This window comes from Phyllobates terribilis, unplaced genomic scaffold (assembly GCF_046119375.1).
Source record: "Phyllobates terribilis strain yellow unplaced genomic scaffold, ASM4611937v1 Scaffold_2__4_contigs__length_985480577, whole genome shotgun sequence".
Taxonomy (NCBI): domain Eukaryota; kingdom Metazoa; phylum Chordata; class Amphibia; order Anura; family Dendrobatidae; genus Phyllobates; species Phyllobates terribilis.
The window spans coordinates 434948344-434972765 of NW_027362762.1; the positions used below are offsets into that span (position 1 = coordinate 434948344).

Consider the following 24422-nt stretch of genomic DNA (forward strand, 5'->3'; position numbering starts at 1 on the left):
ATCAAAACTATGAATTACCACATGTGGAATTATATACTTAACAAAAAAAGTGTGAAACAACTGAAAATATGTCTTATATTCTAGGTTCTTCAAAGTAGCCACCTTTTGCTTTGATGACTGCTTTGCACACTCTTGGCATTCTCTTGATGAGCTTCAAGAGGTAGTCACCGGAAATGGTCTTCACTTCACAGGTGTGCCCTGTCAGGTTTAATAAGTGGGATTTCTTGCCTTATAAATGGGGTTGGGGCCATCAGTTGTGTTGTGCAGAAGTCTGGTGGATACACAGCTGATAGTCCTACTGAATAGACTGTTAGAATTTGTATTATGGCAAGAAAAAAGCAGCTAAGTAAAGAAAAACGAGTGGCCATCATTACTTTAAGAAATGAAGGTCAGTCAGTGTGAAAAATTGGGAAAACTTTGAAAGTGTCCCCAAGTGAAGTTTCAAAAACCATCAAGCGCTACAAAGAAGCTGGCTCACATGAGGACCGCCTCAGGAAAGGAAGACCAAGAGTCACCTCTGCTTCTGAGGATAAGTTTATCCGAGTCACCAGCCTCAGAAATCACAGGTTAACAGTAGCTCAGATTAGAGACCAGGTCAATGCCACACAGAGTTCTAGCAGCAGACACATCTCTACAACAACTGTTAAGAGGAGACTTTGTGCAGCAGGTCTTCATGGTAAAATAGCTGCTAGGAAACCACTGCTAAGGACCGGCAACAAGCAGAAGAGACTTGTTTGGGCTAAAGAACACAAGGAATGGTCATTAGACCAATGGAAATCTGTGCTTTGGTCTGATGAGTCCAAATTTGAGATCTTTGGTTCCAACCACCGTGTCTTTGTGCGACGCAGAAAAGGTGAACGGATGGACTCTACATGCCTGGTTCCCACCGTGAAGCATGGAGGAGGAGGTGTGATGGTGTGGGGGGGGGGCTTTGCTGGTGACACTGTTGGGGATTTATTCAAAATTGAAGGCATACTGAACCAGCATGGCAACCACAGCATCTTGCAGCGGCATGCTATTCCATCCGGTTTGCGTTTAGTTGGACCATCATTTATTTTTCAACAGGACAATGACCCGAAACACACCTCCAGGCTGTGTAAGGGCTATTTGACCAAGAAGGGGATTGATGGGGGGCTACGCCAGATGACCTGGCCTCCACAGTCACCAGACCTGAACCCAATCGAGATGGTTTGGGGTGAGCTGGACCGCAGAGTGAAGGCAAAAGGGCCAACAAGTGCTAAGCATCTCCGGGAACTCCTGCAAGATTTTTGGAAGACCATTTCCGGTGACTACCTCTTGAAGCTCATTAAGAGAATGCTAAGAGTGTGCGAAGCAGTCATCAAAGCAAAAGGTGGCTACTTTGAAGAACCTAGAATATAAGACATATCTTCAGTTGTTTCACACTTTTTCGTTAAGTATATAATTCCACATGTGGTAATTCATAGTTTTGATGCCTTCAGTGTGAATGTACAATTTTCAAAGTCATGAAAATACAGAAAAATCTTTAAATGAGAAGGTGTGTCCAAACTTTTGGTCTGTACTGTATGTATTTCAGCCAATTTTGCTCTCCAAAAGTCAAACGGTGCTCCTTCCATTCCAAACCCTGCCGTGCACCCAAACAGTAGTTTTCCCCCACTTATGGGGTATCGGAACACTCAGGTGAAATTGCAAAAAAAATTCTATAGTCCATTTTCTCATGTTACCCTCGTGAAAATTAAAAATTTGGAGCAAAAGCAACATTTTTGTGGAAAAAAATAAAATGTTCATTTTTTTCCTTCCACATTCCTGGGTAGAGTCTGGAGGGTTAATAAACTTCTTGAATGTGCTTTTAAACCTTCTAACTTGTTATAAAAATATATATATATTTAAAAAATGATGCTGATGTAAAGCAGAGGTGGGAAATGTTATTTATTAACGATTTGTGTGATATAACCATCTGGTTTAAGGGCATAAAAATCCAAAGTTTGAAAATTGTGACAATACCAAATTTATTGTCAAATTTTTGACATTTTCATAAATAAACACAAATCATAAGAGCCAAAATGTACCACTAACATGAAATATGTGTCACAAAATAACAATCTCAGAATCACTGGGATATATGGGAACGCTGACACTGGTCAGAACTGCAATATGAGATTCATGGTTCACTCTTTAACCCTTTTACAGCCCATGACGTATTAATACGTGTCAGTGCCCTGGGCTTTAAGAGCCTGACCCGTATTAGTATGTCATCGCGATCGCGCGCGCACACAGGCTGTGCGGGCACGATCGCCGCCGGGTGTCAGCTGATTGTCACAGCTGACACACGGTACTATGTGCAGCGAGCAGTCCCGCACCGCTCCCGGCACATTAACCCCTGCAATGCTGCTATCGAAGTCGATCGCAGCATTGCGGTGGCAAGGAGAGGTGATCGATATACTCACCTCCTCTTCCGGCCTCCAGCGCTGTCTGCCGAGGCTTCCCGGGTGCTGCCATGACGACCCGATGTCGTCATGACAACATCCGGGTCACCAGGCAGCAGGAACAATGTTTGGTCATGCGCAGTGCACGACCACACAATGTTCTCACTGTGCAGCGCTGACTGCCTGCATAGCACAGGGATGGTGCTCCATCCCTATGCTGTGCAGGCGATCAGAATAAAAAAAGTTAAAGTCCCAGAGTGGGACAAAGTAAAAAAGTGTAAAAACTCTCAGAAAGTGAAAAAAAAAAATAATTTTTAAATATTTAAAAAAAAATAAAAAAAATAATCCACCAAACATAAAAATATAATGTACCCATCAATAAATATTATGAAAAAAAAAGCAAACAAAGAATAAAAGTACACATATTTGATATCGCCGCGTCCGGAACGAACTGACCTATAAAACCCCCAGGTGCTTCACAAATTGATTCGTAAAAATGAAAAAGTGGAAAAAAAAAAACTTTTTAATTTTTACGAATCAATTTGTGACGCACCTAGGGTTTCCAAGTGCTCACTATGCATCTAGATAGGTGCCTTGGGGGGTCTAGTTTCCAAAATGGGGTCACATATGGGGGAGCACCAATGTTTAGACACACAGGGGCTCTCCAAATGCGACATGATTCCAATTTGTTAGCGGACACCATGTCACGTTTGGAGAGCCCCTGTGTGCCTAAACATTGGAGCTCCCCCACAAGTGACCCCATTTTGGAACCTAGACCCCTCAAGGCACCTATCTAGATGCATAGTGAGCACTTGGAACCCCTAGGTGCTTCACAAATTGATTCGTAAAAATTAAAAAGTATTTTCTTTTCCACTTTTTCGTTTTTACAAATCAATTTGTGAAGCACCTGGGGGTTCCAAGTGCTCACTATGCATCTAGATAGGTGCCTTGGGGGGTCTAGTTTCCAAAATGGGGTAACTTGTGGGGGAGCTCCAATGTTTAGGCACACAGGGGCTCTCCAAAAGCAACATGGTGTCCGCTAACAATTTGAGCCGATTTTCCCTTCAATTTGTTAGCGGACACCATGTCGTGTTTGGAGAGCCCCTGTATGCCTAAACATTGGAGCTCCCCCACAAGTGACCCCATTTTGGAAACTAGACCCCCAAGGCACCTATCTAGTGGCATAGTGAGCACTTGGAACCCCCAGGTGCTTCACAAATTGATTCATAAAAATGAAAAACTGGAAAAAAAATACTTTTTCATTTTTATGGATTAATTTGTGAAGCACCTGGTTGTTCAAAATGTTCACCACCCATCTAGATAAGTTCCCAGGGGGGTCTAGTTTCCAAAATGGGGTCACTTGTGGGGGGTTTCCACTGTTTAGGCACATCAGGGGCTCTCCAAACGCAACATGGCGTCCGCTAATTATTCAAGCAAATTTTACAATTGAAAATTCAAATGGCGCTCCTTCCCTTCCGAGCCCTGCCGTGCGCCCAAACAGTGTTTTTTCTCCACATATGGGGTATCTGCGTGCCCAGGGGAAATTTCACAACAAATTTTGGGGTCCATTTTTTCCTGTTACCCCTGCGAAAATAAAAAAAAATGGGTCTAAAGTAACATTTTTGTGAAAAAAGTTAAACGTTCATTTTTTTCTTCCACATTCCAAAAATTCCTGTGAAGCACCTGAAGGGTCAATAAAGTTCTTGAATGTAGTTTTGAGCACCTTGAGGGGTGCAGTTTTTAGAATGGTGTCACTTTTGGGTATTTTCTGTCATAAAGACCTCTCAAAGTGACTTCAAATGTGATGTGGTCCCTAGAAAAATGGCTTTGTAAATTTTGTTGGAAAAATGAGAAATCGCTGGTCAACTTTTAACCCTTATAGCTCCATAACAAAAAAAAAATTTGGTTCCAAAATTGTGCTGATGTAAAGTAAACATGTGGGAAATGTTATTTATTAACTATTTTGTGTGACATATTTCTCTGATTTAAGAGCATAAAAATTCAAATTTTGAAAATTGCAAAATTTTCGCCAAATTTCCGTTTTTTTTCACAAATAAACGCAAGTGATATTGAAGAAATTTTACCGCAATCATGAAGTACAATATGTCACGAAAAAACAAACTCAGAATCAAGGGGGATCCGTTGAAGCGTTCCAGAGTAATTATCTCATAAAGTGACAGTGGTCTGAAATGTAAAAACTAGCCTGGTCATTAAGGTGCAAACCACCTTAGGTTGTTAAGGAATTAAACCACTAAACTAAAAACCTAAGTGTTTTTCCACCTTACAAACAATGCTGTGAAGACAAAATCCAAAACAAAAACTATTGTATCTCTTCTTCTTACATTACATAAACCCAACCACTCAGCCTGTGATCTCCCCCTCCACCTTCTCTGTAACAGAGAAGGAGAACGATCATCACCAGCAATCAGCCCCTGAAATGAAACAAAACTGAGAACTCACTTCACGCTCAGGAGTGATCACTACAGCTCCTCCTTGTGGTTGGGGAGTTTGGACACTTTAGAACACATTTCTCAAGTTACACACTATAAAAATGATCCCTGAAAGTATAGTCTTAACCTCTTCCTGCCCGTAATGTCCTCCGAGTGATAGGGCCCTGTGTGTAACATTAGGGAGACATTCACACCTGACACATAATGACCCTACAGAAGCGTCTATACTTGTATAATGGCCCCATAATCCTCCAGATCACAGATGTCTCTAGCCCTAATCTGCATATGTCACATCAATCAGTCAATGGGAAACTCTCTGAGCTTGTAGCTCCTCCTACATAATCTACATATCATGACAAGATGATCCACAACAACAAAAAAACCCTGTGGGTTCAAGGTGCTCACTACACATCTGGATAAGTTCCTTGAGGGGTGAAGTTTCCAAAATGGGGTCACTTGTGAGGGATTTCCACTCTTAATGCACATCAGGGGTTCTGCAAATGTGACATAGGGTCAGCTATGTATTTCAGCCAATTTTGCGCTCCAAAAGTCAAACGGTGCTCCTTCCATTCCAAACCCTGCTGTGCACCCAAACAGTAGTTTTCCCCCACATATGGGGTATCGGAACACTCAGGTGAAATTGCAAAACAAATTCTATAGTCCATTTTCTCATGTTACCCTTGTGAAAATTAAACATTTGGAGCAAAACAACATTTTTGTGGAAACAATTTAAATGTTCATTTTTTTCCTTCCACATTCCTGGGTAGAGTCTGGAGGGTTAATAAACTTCTTGAATGTGCTTTTAAACCTTCTAACTTGTTATAAAAAAAATATATATTTAAAAAATGATGCTGATGTAAAGCAGAGGTGGGAAATGTTATTTATTAACTATTTGTGTGATATAACCATCTGGTTTAAGGGCATAAAAATCCAAGGTTTGAAAATTGTGACAATACCAAATTTATTGTCAATTTTTTGACATTTTCATAAATAAACACAAATCATAAGAGCCAAAATGTACCACTAACATGAAATATGTGTCACAAAATAACAATCTCAGAATCACTGGGATATATGGGAACGCTGACACTGCTCAGAACTGCAATATGAGACTCATTGTTCACTCTTTAACCCCTTTACAGCCCATGACGTATTAATACGCGTCAGTGCCCTGGGCTTTAAGAGCCTGACCCATATTAGTACATCATCGTGATTGCGCGCGCACACAGGCTGTGCGGGCGCGATCGCCGCCGGGTGTCAGCTGATTGTCACAGCTGACACACGGTACTATGTGCAGGGAGCGGTCCGAACGAAGTCGATCGCAGCATTGTGGTGGCAAGGAGAGGTGATCGATATACTCACCTCCTCTTCCGGCCTCCAGCGCTGTCTGCCGCGGCTTCCCGGGTGTTGCCATGACGACCCGATGTCGTCATGACAACATCCGGGTCACCAGGCAGCAGGAACATTGTATGGTCATGCGCAGTGCACGACCACACAATGTTCTCACTGTGCAGCGCTGACTGCCTGCATAGCACAGGGATGGTGCTCCATCCCTATGCTGTGCAGGCGATCAGAATAAAAAAAGTTAAAGTCCCAGAGTGGGACAAAGTAAAAAAGTGTAAAAACTCTCAGAAAGTGAAAAAAAATGTAAAAAAAAATGTAAAAAAAATATTTAAAAAAAAATAATCCACCAAAAATAAAAATAAAATGTACCCATCAATAAATATTATTATGAAAAAAAAGCAAACAAAGAATAAAAGTACATATATTTGGTATCGCCGCGTCTGGAACGAACTGACCTATAAAACCCCCAGGTGCTTCACAAATTGATTCGTAAAAATGAAAAAGTGGAAAAAAAAAAACTTTTTAATTTTTACGAATCAATTTGTGACGCACCTAGGGGTTCCAAGTGCTCACTATGCATCTAGATAGGTGCCTTGGGGGGTCTAGTTTCCAAAATGGGGTCACATATGGGGGAGCTCCAATGTTTAGACACAAAGGGGCTCTCCAAATGCGACATGGTTCCAATTTGTTAGCGGACACCATGTCACGTTTGGAGAGCTCCTGTGTGCCTAAACATTGGAGCTCCCCCACAAGTGACCTCATTTTGGAACCTAGACCCCTCAAGGCACCTATCTAGATGCATAGTGAGCACTTGGAACCCCTAGGTGCTTCACAAATTGATTTGTAAAAATGAAAAAGTATTTTCTTTTCCACTTTTTCATTTTTACGAATCAATTTGTGAAGCACCTGGGGGTTACAAGTGCTCACTATGCATCTAGATAGGTGCCTTGGGGGTTCTAGTTTCCAAAATGGGGTCACTTGTGGGGGAGCTCCAATGTTTAGGCACACAGGGGCTCTCCAAAAGCAACATGGTGTCCGCTAACAATTTGAGCCGATTTTCCTTTCAATTTGTTAGCGGACACCATGTCGCGTTTGGAGAGCCCCTGTGTGCCTAAACATTGGAGCTCCCCCACAAGTGACCCCATTTTGGAAACTAGACCTCCCAAGGCACCTATCTAGTGGCATAGTGAGCACTTGGAACCCCGAGGTGCTTCACAAATTGATTCATAAAAATTAAAAACTGGAAAAAAAAATACTTTTTCATTTTTACGGATTAATTTGTGAAGCACCTGGGTGTTCAAAATGCTCACCACCCATCTAGATAAGTTCCCAGGGGGGTCTAGTTTCCAAAATGGGGTCACTTGTGGGGGGTTTCCACTGTTTAGGCACATCAGGGGCTCTCCAAACGCAACATGGCGTCCGCTAATTATTCAAGCAAATTTTACAATTGAAAATTCAAATGGCGCTCCTTCCCTTCCGAGCCCTGCCGTGCGCCCAAACAGTGGTTTTTCCCCACATATGGGGTATCTGCGTGCCCAGGGGAAATTTCACAACAAATTTTGGGGTCCATTTTTTCCTGTTACCCCTGTGAAAATAAAAAAAATGGATCTAAAGTAACATTTTTGTGAAAAAAGTTAAACGTTAATTTTTTTCTTCCACATTCCAAAAATTCCTGTGAAGCACCTGAAGGGTTAATAAAGTTCTTGAATGTGGTTTTGAGCACCTTGAGGGGTGCAGTTTTTAGAATGGTGACACTTTTGGGTATTTTCTGTCATAAAGACCTCTCAAAGTGACTTCAAATGTGATGTGATCCCTAGAAAAATGGCTTTGTAAATTTTATTGGAAAAATGAGAAATCGCTGGTCAACTTTTAACCCTTGTAGCTCCATAACAAAAAAAAATTTTGGTTCCAAAATTGTGCTGATGTAAAGTAAACATGTGGGAAATGTTATTTATTAACTATTTTGTGTGACATATCTCTCTGATTTAAGGGCATAAAAATTCAAATTTTGAAAATTGCAAAATTTTCGCCAAATTTCCATTTTTTTCACAAATAAACGCAAGTGATATTGAAGAAATTTTACCGCAATCATGAAGTACAATATGTCACGAAAAAACAAACTCAGAATCAAGGGGGATCCGTTGAAGCGTTCCAGAGTAATTACCTCATAAAGTGACAGTGGTCTGAAATGTAAAAACTAGCCTGGTCATTAAGGTGCAAACCACCTTAGGTTGTTAAGGAATTAAACCACTAAACTAAAAACCTAAGTGTTTTTCCACCTTACAAACAATGCTGTGAAGACAAAATCCAAAACAAAAACCATTGTATCTCTTCTTCTTACATTACATAAACCCAACCACTCAGCCTGTGATCTCCACCTCCACCCTCTCTGTAACAGAGAAGGAGAACGATCATCACCAGCAATCAGCCCCTGCAATGAAGCAGAACTGAGAGCTCACTTCACGCTCAGGAGAGATCACTACAGCTCCTCCTTGTGGTTGGGGAGTTTGGACACTTTAGAGCACATTTCTCAAGTTACACACTATAGAAATGATCCCTGAAAGTATAGTCTTAACCTCTTCCTGCCCGTAATGTCCTCCGAGTGATAGGGCCCTGTGTGTAACATTAGGGAGACATTCACACCTGACACATAATGACCCTACAGAAGCGTCTATACTTGTATAATGGCCCCATAATCCTCCAGATCACAGATGTCTCTAGCCCTAATCTGCATATGTCACATCAATCAGTCAATGGGAAACTCTCTGAGCTTGTAGCTCCTCCTACATAATCTACATATCATGACAAGATGATCCACAACAACAAAAAAACCCTGTGGGTTCAAGGTGCTCACTACACATCTGGATAAGTTCCTTGAGGGGTGAAGTTTCCAAAATGGGGTCACTTGTGAGGGATTTCCACTCTTAATGCACATCAGGGGTTCTGCAAATGTGACATAGGGTCACCTATGTATTTCAGCCAATTTTGCGCTCCAAAAGTCAAACGGTGCTCCTTCCATTCCAAACCCTGCCGTGCACCCAAACAGTAGTTTTCCCCCACATATGGGGTATCGGAACACTCAGGTGAAATTGCAAAACAAATTCTATAGTCCATTTTCTCATGTTACCCTTGTGAAAATTAAACATTTGGAGCAAAACAACATTTTTGTGGAAACAATTTAAATGTTCATTTTTTTCCTTCCACATTCCTGGGTAGAGTCTGGAGGGTTAATAAACTTTTTGAATGTGCTTTTAAACCTTCTAACTTGTTATAAAAAAATATATATTTAAAAAATGATGCTGATGTAAAGCAGAGGTGGGAAATGTTATTTATTAACTATTTGTGTGATGTAACCATCTGGTTTAAGGGCATAAAAATCCAAGGTTTGAAAATTGTGACAATACCAAATTTATTGTCAATTTTTTGACATTTTCATAAATAAACACAAATCATAAGAGCCAAAATGTACCACTAACATGAAATATGTGTCACAAAATAACAATCTCAGAATCACTGGGATATATGGGAATGCTGACACTGGTCAGAACTGCAATATGAGACTCATTGTTCACTCTTTAACCCCTTTACAGCCCATGGCGTATTAATACGCGTCAGTGCCCTGGGCTTTAAGAGCCTGACCCGTATTAGTACGTCATCGTGATTGCGCGCGCACACAGGCTGTGCGGGCGCGATCGCCGCCGGGTGTCAGCTGATTGTCACAGCTGACACACGGTACTATGTGCAGGGAGCGGTCCCGCACCGCTCCCGGCACATTAACCCCCGCAATGCTGCGATCGAAGTCGATCGCAGCATTGTGGTGGCAAGGAGAGGTGATCGATATACTCACCTCCTCTTCCGGCCTCCAGCGCTGTCTGCCGCGGCTTCCCGGGTGTTGCCATGACGACCCGATGTCGTCATGACAACATCCGGGTCACCAGGCAGCAGGAACATTGTTTGGTCATGCGCAGTGCATGACCACACAATGTTCTCACTGTGCAGCGCTGACTGCCTGCATAGCACAGGGATGGTGCTCCATCCCTATGCTGTGCAGGCGATCAGAATAAAAAAAGTTAATGTCCCAGAGTGGGACAAAGTAAAAAAGTGTAAAAACTCTCAGAAAGTGAAAAAAAATGTAAAAAAAAATGTAAAAAAAATATTTAAAAAAAAATAAAAAAAATAATCCACCAAAAATAAAAATAAAATGTACCCATCAATAAATATTATTATGAAAAAAAAGCAAACAAAGAATAAAAGTACATATATTTGGTATCGCCGCGTCCGGAACGAACTGACCTATAAAACCCCCAGGTGCTTCACAAATTGATTCGTAAAAATGAAAAAGTGGAAAAAAAAAAACTTTTTAATTTTTACGAATCAATTTGTGAAGCACCTAGGGGTTTCAAGTGCTCACTATGCATCTAGATAGGTGCCTTGGGGGGTCTAGTTTCCAAAATGGGGTCACATATGGGGGAGCTCCAATGTTTAGACACACAGGGGCTCTCCAAATGCGACATGGTTCCAATTTGTTAGCGGACACCATGTCGCGTTTGGAGAGCCCCTGTGTGCCTAAACATTGGAGCTCCCCCACAAGTGACCCCATTTTGGAAACTAGACCCCCCAAGGCACCTATCTAGTGGCATAGTGAGCACTTGGAACCCCCAGGTGCTTCACAAATTGATTCATAAAAATGAAAAACTGGATAAAAAATACTTTTTCATTTTTACGGATTAATTTGTGAAGCACCTGGGTGTTCAAAATGCTCACCACCCATCTAGATAAGTTCCCAGGGGGGTCTAGTTTCCAAAATGGGGTCACTTGTGGGGGGTTTCCACTGTTTAGGCACATCAGGGGCTCTCCAAATGCAACATGGCGTCCGCTAATTATTCAAGCAAATTTTACAATTGAAAATTCAAATGGCGCTCCTTCCCTTCCGAGCCCTGCCGTGCGCCCAAACAGTGTTTTTTCCCCACATATGGGGTATCTGCGTGCCCAGGGGAAATTTCACAACAAATTTTGGGGTCCATTTTTTCCTGTTACCCCTGCGAAAATAAAAAAAAATGGGTCTAAATTAACATTTTTGTGAAAAAAGTTAAACGTTCATTTTTTTCTTCCACATTCCAAAAATTCCTGTGAAGCACCTGAAGGGTTAATAAAGTTCTTGAATGTGGTTTTGAGCACCTTGAGGGGTGCAGTTTTTAGAATGGTGTCACTTTTGGGTATTTTCTGTCATAAAGACCTCTCAAAGTGACTTCAAATGTGATGTGGTCCCTAGAAAAATGGCTTTGTAAATTTTATTGGAAAAATGAGAAATCGCTGGTCAACTTTTAACCCTTGTAGCTCCATAACAAAAAAAAATTTTGGTTCCAAAATTGTGCTGATGTAAAGTAAACATGTGGGAAATGTTATTTATTAACTATTTTGTGTGACATATCTCTCTGATTTAAGGGCATAAAAATTCAAATTTTGAAAATTGCAAAATTTTCGCCAAATTTCCGTTTTTTTCACAAATAAACGCAAGTGATATTGAAGAAATTTTACCGCAATCGTGAAGTACAATATGTCACGAAAAAACAAACTCAGAATCAAGGGGGATCCGTTGAAGCGTTCCAGAGTAATTACCTCATAAAGTGACAGTGGTCTGAAATGTAAAAACTAGCCTGGTCATTAAGGTGCAAACCACCTTAGGTTGTTAAGGAATTAAACCACTAAACTAAAAACCTAAGTGTTTTTCCACCTTACAAACAATGCTGTGAAGACAAAATCCAAAACAAAAACCATTGTATCTCTTCTTCTTACATTACATAAACCCAACCACTCAGCCTGTGATCTCCCCCTCCACCCTCTCTGTAACAGAGAAGGAGAACGATCATCACCAGCAATCAGCTCCTGCAATGAAGCAGAACTGAGAGCTCACTTCACGCTCAGGAGAGATCACTACAGCTCCTCCTTGTGGTTGGGGAGTTTGGACACTTTAGAGCACATTTCTCAAGTTACACACTATAGAAATGATCCCTGAAAGTATAGTCTTAACCTCTTCCTGCCCGTAATGTCCTCCGAGTGATAGGGCCCTGTGTGTAACATTAGGGAGACATTCACACCTGACACATAATGACCCTACAGAAGCGTCTATACTTGTATAATGGCCCCATAATCCTCCAGATCACAGATGTCTCTAGCCCTAATCTGCATATGTCACATCAATCAGTCAATGGGAAACTCTCTGAGCTTGTAGCTCCTCCTACATAATCTACATATCATGACAAGATGATCCACAACAACAAAAAAACCCTGTGGGTTCAAGGTGCTCACTACACATCTGGATAAGTTCCTTGAGGGGTGAAGTTTCCAAAATGGGGTCACTTGTGAGGGATTTCCACTCTTAATGCACATCAGGGGTTCTGCAAATGTGACATAGGGTCACCTATGTATTTCAGCCAATTTTGCGCTCCAAAAGTCAAACGGTGCTCCTTCCATTCCAAACCCTGCTGTGCACCCAAACAGTAGTTTTCCCCCACATATGGGGTATCGGAACACTCAGGTGAAATTGCAAAACAAATTCTATAGTCCATTTTCTCATGTTACCCTTGTGAAAATTAAACATTTGGAGCAAAACAACATTTTTGTGGAAACAATTTAAATGTTCATTTTTTTCCTTCCACATTCCTGGGTAGAGTCTGGAGGGTTAATAAACTTTTTGAATGTGCTTTTAAACCTTCTAACTTGTTATAAAAAAATATATATTTAAAAAATGATGCTGATGTAAAGCAGAGGTGGGAAATGTTATTTATTAACTATTTGTGTGATGTAACCATCTGGTTTAAGGGCATAAAAATCCAAGGTTTGAAAATTGTGACAATACCAAATTTATTGTCAATTTTTTGACATTTTCATAAATAAACACAAATCATAAGAGCCAAAATGTACCACTAACATGAAATATGTGTCACAAAATAACAATCTCAGAATCACTGGGATATATGGAAATGCTGACACTGGTCAGAACTGCAATATGAGACTCATTGTTCACTCTTTAACCCCTTTACAGCCCATGGCGTATTAATACGCGTCAGTGCCCTGGGCTTTAAGAGCCTGACCCGTATTAGTACGTCATCGTGATTGCGCGCGCACACAGGCTGTGCGGGCGCGATCGCCGCCGGGTGTCAGCTGATTGTCACAGCTGACACACGGTACTATGTGCAGGGAGCGGTCCCGCACCGCTCCCGGCACATTAACCCCCGCAATGCTGCGATCAAAGTCGATCGCAGCATTGTGGTGGCAAGGAGAGGTGATCGATATACTTACCTCCTCTTCCGGCCTCCAGCGCTGTCTGCCGCGGCTTCCCGGGTGTTGCCATGACGACCCGATGTCGTCATGACAACATCCGGGTCACCAGGCAGCAGGAACATTGTTTGGTCATGCGCAGTGCATGACCACACAATGTTCTCACTGTGCAGCGCTGACTGCCTGCATAGCACAGGGATGGTGCTCCATCCCTATGCTGTGCAGGCGACCAGAATAAAAAAAGTTAAAGTCCCAGAGTGGGATAAAGTAAAAAAGTGTAAAAACTCTCAGAAAGTGAAAAAAAATGTAAAAAAAAATGTAAAAAAAATATTTAAAAAAAAAAATAAAAAAAAGAATCCACCAAAAATAAAAATAAAATGTACCCATCAATAAATATTATTATGAAAAAAAAGCAAACAAAGAATAAAAGTACATATATTTGGTATCGCCGCGTCCGGAACGAACTGACCTATAAAACCCCCAGGTGCTTCACAAATTGATTCGTAAAAATGAAAAAGTGGAAAAAAAAAAACTTTTTAATTTTTACGAATCAATTTGTGATGCACCTAGGGGTTCCAAGTGCTCACTATGCATCTAGATAGGTGCCTTGGGGGGTCTAGTTTCCAAAATGGGGTCACATATGGGGGAGCTCCAATGTTTAGACACACAGGGGCTCTCCAAATGCGACATGGTTCCAATTTGTTAGCGGACACCATGTCGCGTTTGGAGAGCCCCTGTGTGCCTAAACATTGGAGCTCCCCCACAAGTGACCCCATTTTGGAAACTAGACCCCCCAAGGCACCTATCTAGTGGCATAGTGAGCACTTGGAACCCCCAGGTGCTTCACAAATTGATTCATAAAAATGAAAAACTGGAAAAAAAAATACTTTTTCATTTTTACGGATAAATTTGTGAAGCACCTGGGTGTTCAAAATGCTCACCACCCATCTAGATAAGTTCCCAGGGGGGTCTAGTTTCCAAAATGGGGTCACTTGTGGGGGGTTTCCACTGTTTAGGCACATCAGGGGCTCTCCAAACGCAACATGGCGTCCGCTAATTATTCAAGCAAATTTTACAATTGAAAATTCAAATGGCGCTCCTTCCCTTCCGAGACCTGCCGTGCGCCCAAACAGTGGTTTTTCCCCACATATGGGGTATCTGCGTGCCCAGGGGAAATTTCACAACAAATTTTGGGGTCCATTTTTTCCTGTTACCCCTGCGAAAATAAAAAAAATGGATCTAAAGTAACATTTTTGTGAAAAAAGTTAAATGTTCATTTTTTTCTTCCACATTCCAAAAATTCCTGTGAAGCACCTGAAGGGTTAATAGAGTTCTTGAATGTGGTTTTGAGCACCTTGAGGGGTGCAGTTTTTAGAATGGTGACACTTTTGGGTATTTTCTGTCATAAAGACCTCTCAAAGTGACTTCAAATGTGATGTGATCCCTAGAAAAATGGCTTTGTAAATTTTATTGGAAAAATGAGAAATCGCTGGTCAACTTTTAACCCTTGTAGCTCCATAACAAAAAAAAATTTTGGTTCCAAAATTGTGCTGATGTAAAGTAAACATGTGGGAAATGTTATTTATTAACTATTTTGTGTGACATATCTCTCTGATTTAAGGGCATAAAAATTCAAATTTTGAAAATTGCAAAATTTTCGCCAAATTTCCGTTTTTTTCACAAATAAACGCAAGTGATATTGAAGAAATTTTACCGCAATCATGAAGTACAATATGTCACGAAAAAACAAACTCAGAATCAAGGGGGATCCGTTGAAGCGTTCCAGAGTAATTACCTCATAAAGTGACAGTGGTCTGAAATGTAAAAACTAGCCTGGTCATTAAGGTGCAAACCACCTTAGGTTGTTAAGGAATTAAACCACTAAACTAAAAACCTAAGTGTTTTTCCACCTTACAAACAATGCTGTGAAGACAAAATCCAAAACAAAAACCATTGTATCTCTTCTTCTTACATTACATAAACCCAACCACTCAGCCTGTGATCTCCACCTCCACCCTCTCTGTAACAGAGAAGGAGAACGATCATCACCAGCAATCAGCCCCTGCAATGAAGCAGAACTGAGAGCTCACTTCACGCTCAGGAGAGATCACTACAGCTCCTCCTTGTGGTTGGGGAGTTTGGACACTTTAGAGCACATTTCTCAAGTTACACACTATAGAAATGATCCCTGAAAGTATAGTCTTAACCTCTTCCTGCCCGTAATGTCCTCCGAGTGATAGGGCCCTGTGTGTAACATTAGGGAGACATTCACACCTGACACATAATGACCCTACAGAAGCGTCTATACTTGTATAATGGCCCCATAATCCTCCAGATCACAGATGTCTCTAGCCCTAATCTGCATATGTCACATCAATCAGTCAATGGGAAACTCTCTGAGCTTGTAGCTCCTCCTACATAATCTACATATCATGACAAGATGATCCACAACAACAAAAAAACCCTGTGGGTTCAAGGTGCTCACTACACATCTGGATAAGTTCCTTGAGGGGTGAAGTTTCCAAAATGGGGTCACTTGTGAGGGATTTCCACTCTTAATGCACATCAGGGGTTCTGCAAATGTGACATAGGGTCACCTATGTATTTCAGCCAATTTTGCGCTCCAAAAGTCAAACGGTGCTCCTTCCATTCCAAACCCTGCCGTGCACCCAAACAGTAGTTTTCCCCCACATATGGGGTATCGGAACACTCAGGTGAAATTGCAAAACAAATTCTATAGTCCATTTTCTCATGTTACCCTTGTGAAAATTAAACATTTGGAGCAAAACAACATTTTTGTGGAAACAATTTAAATGTTCATTTTTTTCCTTCCACATTCCTGGGTAGAGTCTGGAGGGTTAATAAACTTTTTGAATGTGCTTTTAAACCTTCTAACTTGTTATAAAAAAATATATATTTAAAAAATGATGCTGATGTAAAGCAGAGGTGGGAAATGTTATTTATTAACTATTTGTGTGATGTAACCATCTGGTTTAAGGGCATAAAAATCCAAGGTTTGAAAATTGTGACAATACCAAATTTATTGTCAATTTTTTGACATTTTCATAAATAAACACAAATCATAAGAGCCAAAATGTACCACTAACATGAAATATGTGTCACAAAATAACAATCTCAGAATCACTGGGATATATGGGAATGCTGACACTGGTCAGAACTGCAATATGAGACTCATTGTTCACTCTTTAACCCCTTTACAGCCCATGGCGTATTAATACGCGTCAGTGCCCTGGGCTTTAAGAGCCTGACCCGTATTAGTACGTCATCGTGATTGCGCGCGCACACAGGCTGTGCGGGCGCGATCGCCGCCGGGTGTCAGCTGATTGTCACAGCTGACACACGGTACTATGTGCAGGGAGCGGTCCCGCACCGCTCCCGGCACATTAACCCCCGCAATGCTGCGATCGAAGTCGATCGCAGCATTGTGGTGGCAAGGAGAGGTGATCGATATACTCACCTCCTCTTCCGGCCTCCAGCGCTGTCTGCCGCGGCTTCCCGGGTGTTGCCATGACGACCCGATGTCGTCATGACAACATCCGGGTCACCAGGCAGCAGGAACATTGTTTGGTCATGCGCAGTGCATGACCACACAATGTTCTCACTGTGCAGCGCTGACTGCCTGCATAGCACAGGGATGGTGCTCCATCCCTATGCTGTGCAGGCGACCAGAATAAAAAAAGTTAAAGTCCCAGAGTGGGATAAAGTAAAAAAGTGTAAAAACTCTCAGAAAGTGAAAAAAAATGTAAAAAAAAATGTAAAAAAAATATTTAAAAAAAAAAATAAAAAAAAGAATCCACCAAAAATAAAAATAAAATGTACCCATCAATAAATATTATTATGAAAAAAAAGCAAACAAAGAATAAAAGTACATATATTTGGTATCGCCGCGTCCGGAACGAACTGACCTATAAAACCCCCAGGTGCTTCACAAATTGATTCGTAAAAATGAAAAAGTGGAAAAAAAAAACTTTTTAATTTTTACGAATCAATTTGTGATGCACCTAGGGGTTCCAAGTGCTCACTATGCATCTAGATAGGTGCCTTGGGGGGTCTAGTTTCCAAAATGGGGTCACATATGGGGGAGCTCCAATGTTTAGACACACAGGGGCTCTCCAAATGCGACATGGTTCCAATTTGTTAGCGGACACCATGTCGCGTTTGGAGAGCCCCTGTGTGCCTAAACATTGGAGCTCCCCCACAAGTGACCCCATTTTGGAAACTAGACCCCCCAAGGCACCTATCTAGTGGCATAGTGAGCACTTGGAACCCCCAGGTGCTTCACAAATTGATTCATAAAAATGAAAAACTGGAAAAAAAAATACTTTTTCATTTTTACGGATAAATTTGTGAAGCACCTGGGTGTTCAAAATGCTCACCACCCATCTAGATAAGTTCCCAGGGGGGTCTAGTTTCCAAAATGGGGTCACTTGTGGGGGGTTTCCACTGTTTAGGCACATCAGGGGCTCTCCAAACGCAACATGGCGTCCGCTAATTATTCAAGCAAATTTTACAATTGAAAATTCAAATGGCGCTCCTTCCCTTCCGAGACCTGCCGTGCGCCCAAACAGTGGTTTTTCCCCACATATGGGGTATCTGCGTGCCCAGGGGAAATTTCACAACAAATTTTGGGGTCCATTTTTTCCTGTTACCCCTGCGAAAATAAAAAAAATGGATCTAAAGTAACATTTTTGTGAAAAAAGTTAAATGTTCATTTTTTTCTTCCACATTCCAAAAATTCCTGTGAAGCACCTGAAGGGTTAATAGAGTTCTTGAATGTGGTTTTGAGCACCTTGAGGGGTGCAGTTTTTAGAATGGTGACACTTTTGGGTATTTTCTGTCATAAAGACCTCTCAAAGTGACTTCAAATGTGATGTGATCCCTAGAAAAATGGCTTTGTAAATTTTATTGGAAAAATGAGAAATCGCTGGTCAACTTTTAACCCTTGTAGCTCCATAACAAAAAAAAATTTTGGTTCCAAAATTGTGCTGATGTAAAGTAAACATGTGGGAAATGTTATTTATTAACTATTTTGTGTGACATATCTCTCTGATTTAAGGGCATAAAAATTCAAATTTTGAAAATTGCAAAATTTTCGCCAAATTTCCGTTTTTTTCACAAATAAACGCAAGTGATATTGAAGAAATTTTACCGCAATCATGAAGTACAATATGTCACGAAAAAACAAACTCAGAATCAAGGGGGATCCGTTGAAGCGTTCCAGAGTAATTACCTCATAAAGTGACAGTGGTCTGAAATGTAAAAACTAGCCTGGTCATTAAGGTGCAAACCACCTTAGGTTGTTAAGGAATTAAACCACTAAACTAAAAACCTAAGTGTTTTTCCACCTTACAAACAATGCTGTGAAGACAAAATCCAAAACAAAAACCATTGTATCTCTTCTTCTTACATTACATAAACCCAACCACTCAGCCTGTGATCTCCACCTCCACCCTCTCTGTAACAGAGAAGGAGAACGATCATCACCAGCAATCAGCCCCTGCAATGAAGCAGAACTGAGAGCTCACTTCACGCTCAGGAGAGATCACTACAGCTCCTCCTTGTGGTTGGGGAGTTTGGACACTTTAGAGCACATTTCTCAAGTTACACACTATAGAAATGATCCCTGAAAGTATAGTCTTAACCTCTTCCTGCCCGTAATGTCCTCCGAGTGATAGGGCCCTGTGTGTAACATTAGGGAGACATTCACACCTGACACATAATGACCCTACAGAAGCGTCTATACTTGTATAATGGCCCCATAATCCTCCAGATCACAGATGTCTCTAGCCCTAATCTGCATATGTCACATCAATCAGTCAATGGGAAACTCTCTGAGCTTGTAGCTCCTCCTACATAATCTACATATCATGACAAGATGATCCACAACAACAAAAAAACCCTGTGGGTTCAAGGTGCTCACTACACATCTGGATAAGTTCCTTGAGGGGTGAAGTTTCCAAAATGGGGTCACTTGTGAGGGATTTCCACTCTTAATGCACATCAGGGGTTCTGCAAATGTGACATAGGGTCACCTATGTATTTCAGCCAATTTTGCGCTCCAAAAGTCAAACGGTGCTCCTTCCATTCCAAACCCTGCCGTGCACCCAAACAGTAGTTTTCCCCCACATATGGGGTATCGGAACACTCAGGTGAAATTGCAAAACAAATTCTATAGTCCATTTTCTCATGTTACCCTTGTGAAAATTAAACATTTGGAGCAAAACAACATTTTTGTGGAAACAATTTAAATGTTCATTTTTTTCCTTCCACATTCCTGGGTAGAGTCTGGAGGGTTAATAAACTTTTTGAATGTGCTTTTAAACCTTCTAACTTGTTATAAAAAAATATATATTTAAAAAATGATGCTGATGTAAAGCAGAGGTGGGAAATGTTATTTATTAACTATTTGTGTGATGTAACCATCTGGTTTAAGGGCATAAAAATCCAAGGTTTGAAAATTGTGACAATACCAAATTTATTGTCAATTTTTTGACATTTTCATAAATAAACACAAATCATAAGAGCCAAAATGTACCACTAACATGAAATATGTGTCACAAAATAACAATCTCAGAATCACTGGGATATATGGGAATGCTGACACTGGTCAGAACTGCAATATGAGACTCATTGTTCACTCTTTAACCCCTTTACAGCCCATGGCGTATTAATACGCGTCAGTGCCCTGGGCTTTAAGAGCCTGACCCGTATTAGTACGTCATCGTGATTGCGCGCGCACACAGGCTGTGCGGGCGCGATCGCCGCCGGGTGTCAGCTGATTGTCACAGCTGACACACGGTACTATGTGCAGGGAGCGGTCCCGCACCGCTCCCGGCACATTAACCCCCGCAATGCTGCGATCGAAGTCGATCGCAGCATTGTGGTGGCAAGGAGAGGTGATCGATATACTCACCTCCTCTTCCGGCCTCCAGCGCTGTCTGCCGCGGCTTCCCGGGTGTTGCCATGACGACCCGATGTCGTCATGACAACATCCGGGTCACCAGGCAGCAGGAACATTGTTTGGTCATGCGCAGTGCATGACCACACAATGTTCTCACTGTGCAGCGCTGACTGCCTGCATAGCACAGGGATGGTGCTCCATCCCTATGCTGTGCAGGCGATCAGAATAAAAAAAGTTAATGTCCCAGAGTGGGACAAAGTAAAAAAGTGTAAAAACTCTCAGAAAGTGAAAAAAAAATGTAAAAAAAAATGTAAAAAAAATATTTAAAAAAAAATAAAAAAAATAATCCACCAAAAATAAAAATAAAATGTACCCATCAATAAATATTATTATGAAAAAAAAGCAAACAAAGAATAAAAGTACATATATTTGGTATCGCCGCGTCCGGAACGAACTGACCTATAAAACCCCCAGGTGCTTCACAAATTGATTCGTAAAAATGAAAAAGTGGAAAAAAAAAAACTTTTTAATTTTTACGAATCAATTTGTGACGCACCTAGGGGTTTCAAGTGCTCACTATGCATCTAGATAGGTGCCTTGGGGGGTCTAGTTTCCAAAATGGGGTCACATATGGGGGAGCTCCAATGTTTAGACACACAGGGGCTCTCCAAATGCGACATGGTTCCAATTTGTTAGCGGACACCATGTCGCGTTTGGAGAGCCCCTGTGTGCCTAAACATTGGAGCTCCCCCAGAAGTGACCCCATTTTGGAAACTAGACCCCCCAAGGCACCTATCTAGTGGCATAGTGAGCACTTGGAACCCCCAGGTGCTTCACAAATTGATTCATAAAAATGAAAAACTGGATAAAAAATACTTTTTCATTTTTACGGATTAATTTATGAAGCACCTGGGTGTTCAAAATGCTCACCACCCATCTAGATAAGTTCCCAGGGGGGTCTAGTTTCCAAAATGGGGTCACTTGTGGGGGGTTTCCACTGTTTAGGCACATCAGGGGCTCTCCAAACGCAACATGGCGTCCGCTAATTATTCAAGCAAATTTTACAATTGAAAATTCAAATGGCGCTCCTTCCCTTCCGAGCCCTGCCGTGCGCCCAAACAGTGTTTTTTCTCCACATATGGGGTATCTGCGTGCCCAGGGGAAATTTCACAACAAATTTTGGGGTCCATTTTTTCCTGTTACCCCTGCGAAAATAAAAAAAAATGGGTCTAAAGTAACATTTTTGTGAAAAAAGTTAAACGTTCATTTTTTTCTTCCACATTCCAAAAATTCCTGTGAAGCACCTGAAGGGTCAATAAAGTTCTTGAATGTAGTTTTGAGCACCTTGAGGGGTGCAGTTTTTAGAATGGTGTCACTTTTGGGTATTTTCTGTCATAAAGACCTCTCAAAGTGACTTCAAATGTGATGTGGTCCCTAGAAAAATGGCTTTGTAAATTTTGTTGGAAAAATGAGAAATCGCTGGTCAACTTTTAACCCTTATAGCTCCATAACAAAAAAAAAATTTGGTTCCAAAATTGTGCTGATGTAAAGTAAACATGTGGGAAATGTTATTTATTAACTATTTTGTGTGACATATTTCTCTGATTTAAGAGCATAAAAATTCAAATTTTGAAAATTGCAAAATTTTCGCCAAATTTCCGTTTTTTTTCACAAATAAACGCAAGTGATATTGAAGAAATTTTACCGCAATCATGAAGTACAATATGTCACGAAAAAACAAACTCAGAATCAAGGGGGATCCGTTGAAGCGTTCCAGAGTAATTATCTCATAAAGTGACAGTGGTCTGAAATGTAAAAACTAGCCTGGTCATTAAGGTGCAAACCACCTTAGGTTGTTAAGGAATTAAACCACTAAACTAAAAACCTAAGTGTTTTTCCACCTTACAAACAATGCTGTGAAGACAAAATCCAAAACAAAAACTATTGTATCTCTTCTTCTTACATTACATAAACCCAACCACTCAGCCTGTGATCTCCCCCTCCACCTTCTCTGTAACAGAGAAGGAGAACGATCATCACCAGCAATCAGCCCCTGAAATGAAACAAAACTGAGAACTCACTTCACGCTCAGGAGTGATCACTACAGCTCCTCCTTGTGGTTGGGGAGTTTGGACACTTTAGAACACATTTCTCAAGTTACACACTATAAAAATGATCCCTGAAAGTATAGTCTTAACCTCTTCCTGCCCGTAATGTCCTCCGAGTGATAGGGCCCTGTGTGTAACATTAGGGAGACATTCACACCTGACACATAATGACCCTACAGAAGCGTCTATACTTGTATAATGGCCCCATAATCCTCCAGATCACAGATGTCTCTAGCCCTAATCTGCATATGTCACATCAATCAGTCAATGGGAAACTCTCTGAGCTTGTAGCTCCTCCTACATAATCTACATATCATGACAAGATGATCCACAACAACAAAAAAACCCTGTGGGTTCAAGGTGCTCACTACACATCTGGATAAGTTCCTTGAGGGGTGAAGTTTCCAAAATGGGGTCACTTGTGAGGGATTTCCACTCTTAATGCACATCAGGGGTTCTGCAAATGTGACATAGGGTCAGCTATGTATTTCAGCCAATTTTGCGCTCCAAAAGTCAAACGGTGCTCCTTCCATTCCAAACCCTGCTGTGCACCCAAACAGTAGTTTTCCCCCACATATGGGGTATCGGAACACTCAGGTGAAATTGCAAAACAAATTCTATAGTCCATTTTCTCATGTTACCCTTGTGAAAATTAAACATTTGGAGCAAAACAACATTTTTGTGGAAACAATTTAAATGTTCATTTTTTTCCTTCCACATTCCTGGGTAGAGTCTGGAGGGTTAATAAACTTCTTGAATGTGCTTTTAAACCTTCTAACTTGTTATAAAAAAAATATATATTTAAAAAATGATGCTGATGTAAAGCAGAGGTGGGAAATGTTATTTATTAACTATTTGTGTGATATAACCATCTGGTTTAAGGGCATAAAAATCCAAGGTTTGAAAATTGTGACAATACCAAATTTATTGTCAATTTTTTGACATTTTCATAAATAAACACAAATCATAAGAGCCAAAATGTACCACTAACATGAAATATGTGTCACAAAATAACAATCTCAGAATCACTGGGATATATGGGAACGCTGACACTGCTCAGAACTGCAATATGAGACTCATTGTTCACTCTTTAACCCCTTTACAGCCCATGACGTATTAATACGCGTCAGTGCCCTGGGCTTTAAGAGCCTGACCCATATTAGTACATCATCGTGATTGCGCGCGCACACAGGCTGTGCGGGCGCGATCGCCGCCGGGTGTCAGCTGATTGTCACAGCTGACACACGGTACTATGTGCAGGGAGCGGTCCGAACGAAGTCGATCGCAGCATTGTGGTGGCAAGGAGAGGTGATCGATATACTCACCTCCTCTTCCGGCCTCCAGCGCTGTCTGCCGCGGCTTCCCGGGTGTTGCCATGACGACCCGATGTCGTCATGACAACATCCGGGTCACCAGGCAGCAGGAACATTGTATGGTCATGCGCAGTGCACGACCACACAATGTTCTCACTGTGCAGCGCTGACTGCCTGCATAGCACAGGGATGGTGCTCCATCCCTATGCTGTGCAGGCGATCAGAATAAAAAAAGTTAAAGTCCCAGAGTGGGACAAAGTAAAAAAGTGTAAAAACTCTCAGAAAGTGAAAAAAAATGTAAAAAAAAATGTAAAAAAAATATTTAAAAAAAAATAATCCACCAAAAATAAAAATAAAATGTACCCATCAATAAATATTATTATGAAAAAAAAGCAAACAAAGAATAAAAGTACATATATTTGGTATCGCCGCGTCTGGAACGAACTGACCTATAAAACCCCCAGGTGCTTCACAAATTGATTCGTAAAAATGAAAAAGTGGAAAAAAAAAAACTTTTTAATTTTTACGAATCAATTTGTGACGCACCTAGGGGTTCCAAGTGCTCACTATGCATCTAGATAGGTGCCTTGGGGGGTCTA

General features: G+C 41.1%; 6 non-coding genes across 6 annotated transcripts; all 6 read right to left on the reverse strand.

Annotated features, from left to right (window-relative positions):
- Nucleotides 1–4761: 4761 nt before the first annotated feature.
- Nucleotides 4762–4979, reverse strand: LOC141253546 (small nucleolar RNA U3). Its single transcript, XR_012314633.1, has one exon. It is a non-coding gene; the product is annotated as a small nucleolar RNA U3 (small nucleolar RNA).
- A 3575-nt stretch (nt 4980–8554) lies between these two features.
- Nucleotides 8555–8772, reverse strand: LOC141253273 (small nucleolar RNA U3). The gene has a single exon (XR_012314368.1). It is a non-coding gene; the product is annotated as a small nucleolar RNA U3 (small nucleolar RNA).
- A 3237-nt stretch (nt 8773–12009) lies between these two features.
- On the reverse strand, nt 12010–12227 carry LOC141257005 (small nucleolar RNA U3). The gene has a single exon (XR_012317943.1). It is a non-coding gene; the product is annotated as a small nucleolar RNA U3 (small nucleolar RNA).
- Nucleotides 12228–15466: 3239 nt separating this feature from the next.
- Nucleotides 15467–15684, reverse strand: LOC141253284 (small nucleolar RNA U3). The gene has a single exon (XR_012314379.1). It is a non-coding gene; the product is annotated as a small nucleolar RNA U3 (small nucleolar RNA).
- A 3238-nt stretch (nt 15685–18922) lies between these two features.
- Nucleotides 18923–19140, reverse strand: LOC141253295 (small nucleolar RNA U3). The gene has a single exon (XR_012314390.1). It is a non-coding gene; the product is annotated as a small nucleolar RNA U3 (small nucleolar RNA).
- Nucleotides 19141–22379: 3239 nt separating this feature from the next.
- Nucleotides 22380–22597, reverse strand: LOC141253557 (small nucleolar RNA U3). Its single transcript, XR_012314644.1, has one exon. It is a non-coding gene; the product is annotated as a small nucleolar RNA U3 (small nucleolar RNA).
- Nucleotides 22598–24422: the final 1825 nt, after the last annotated feature.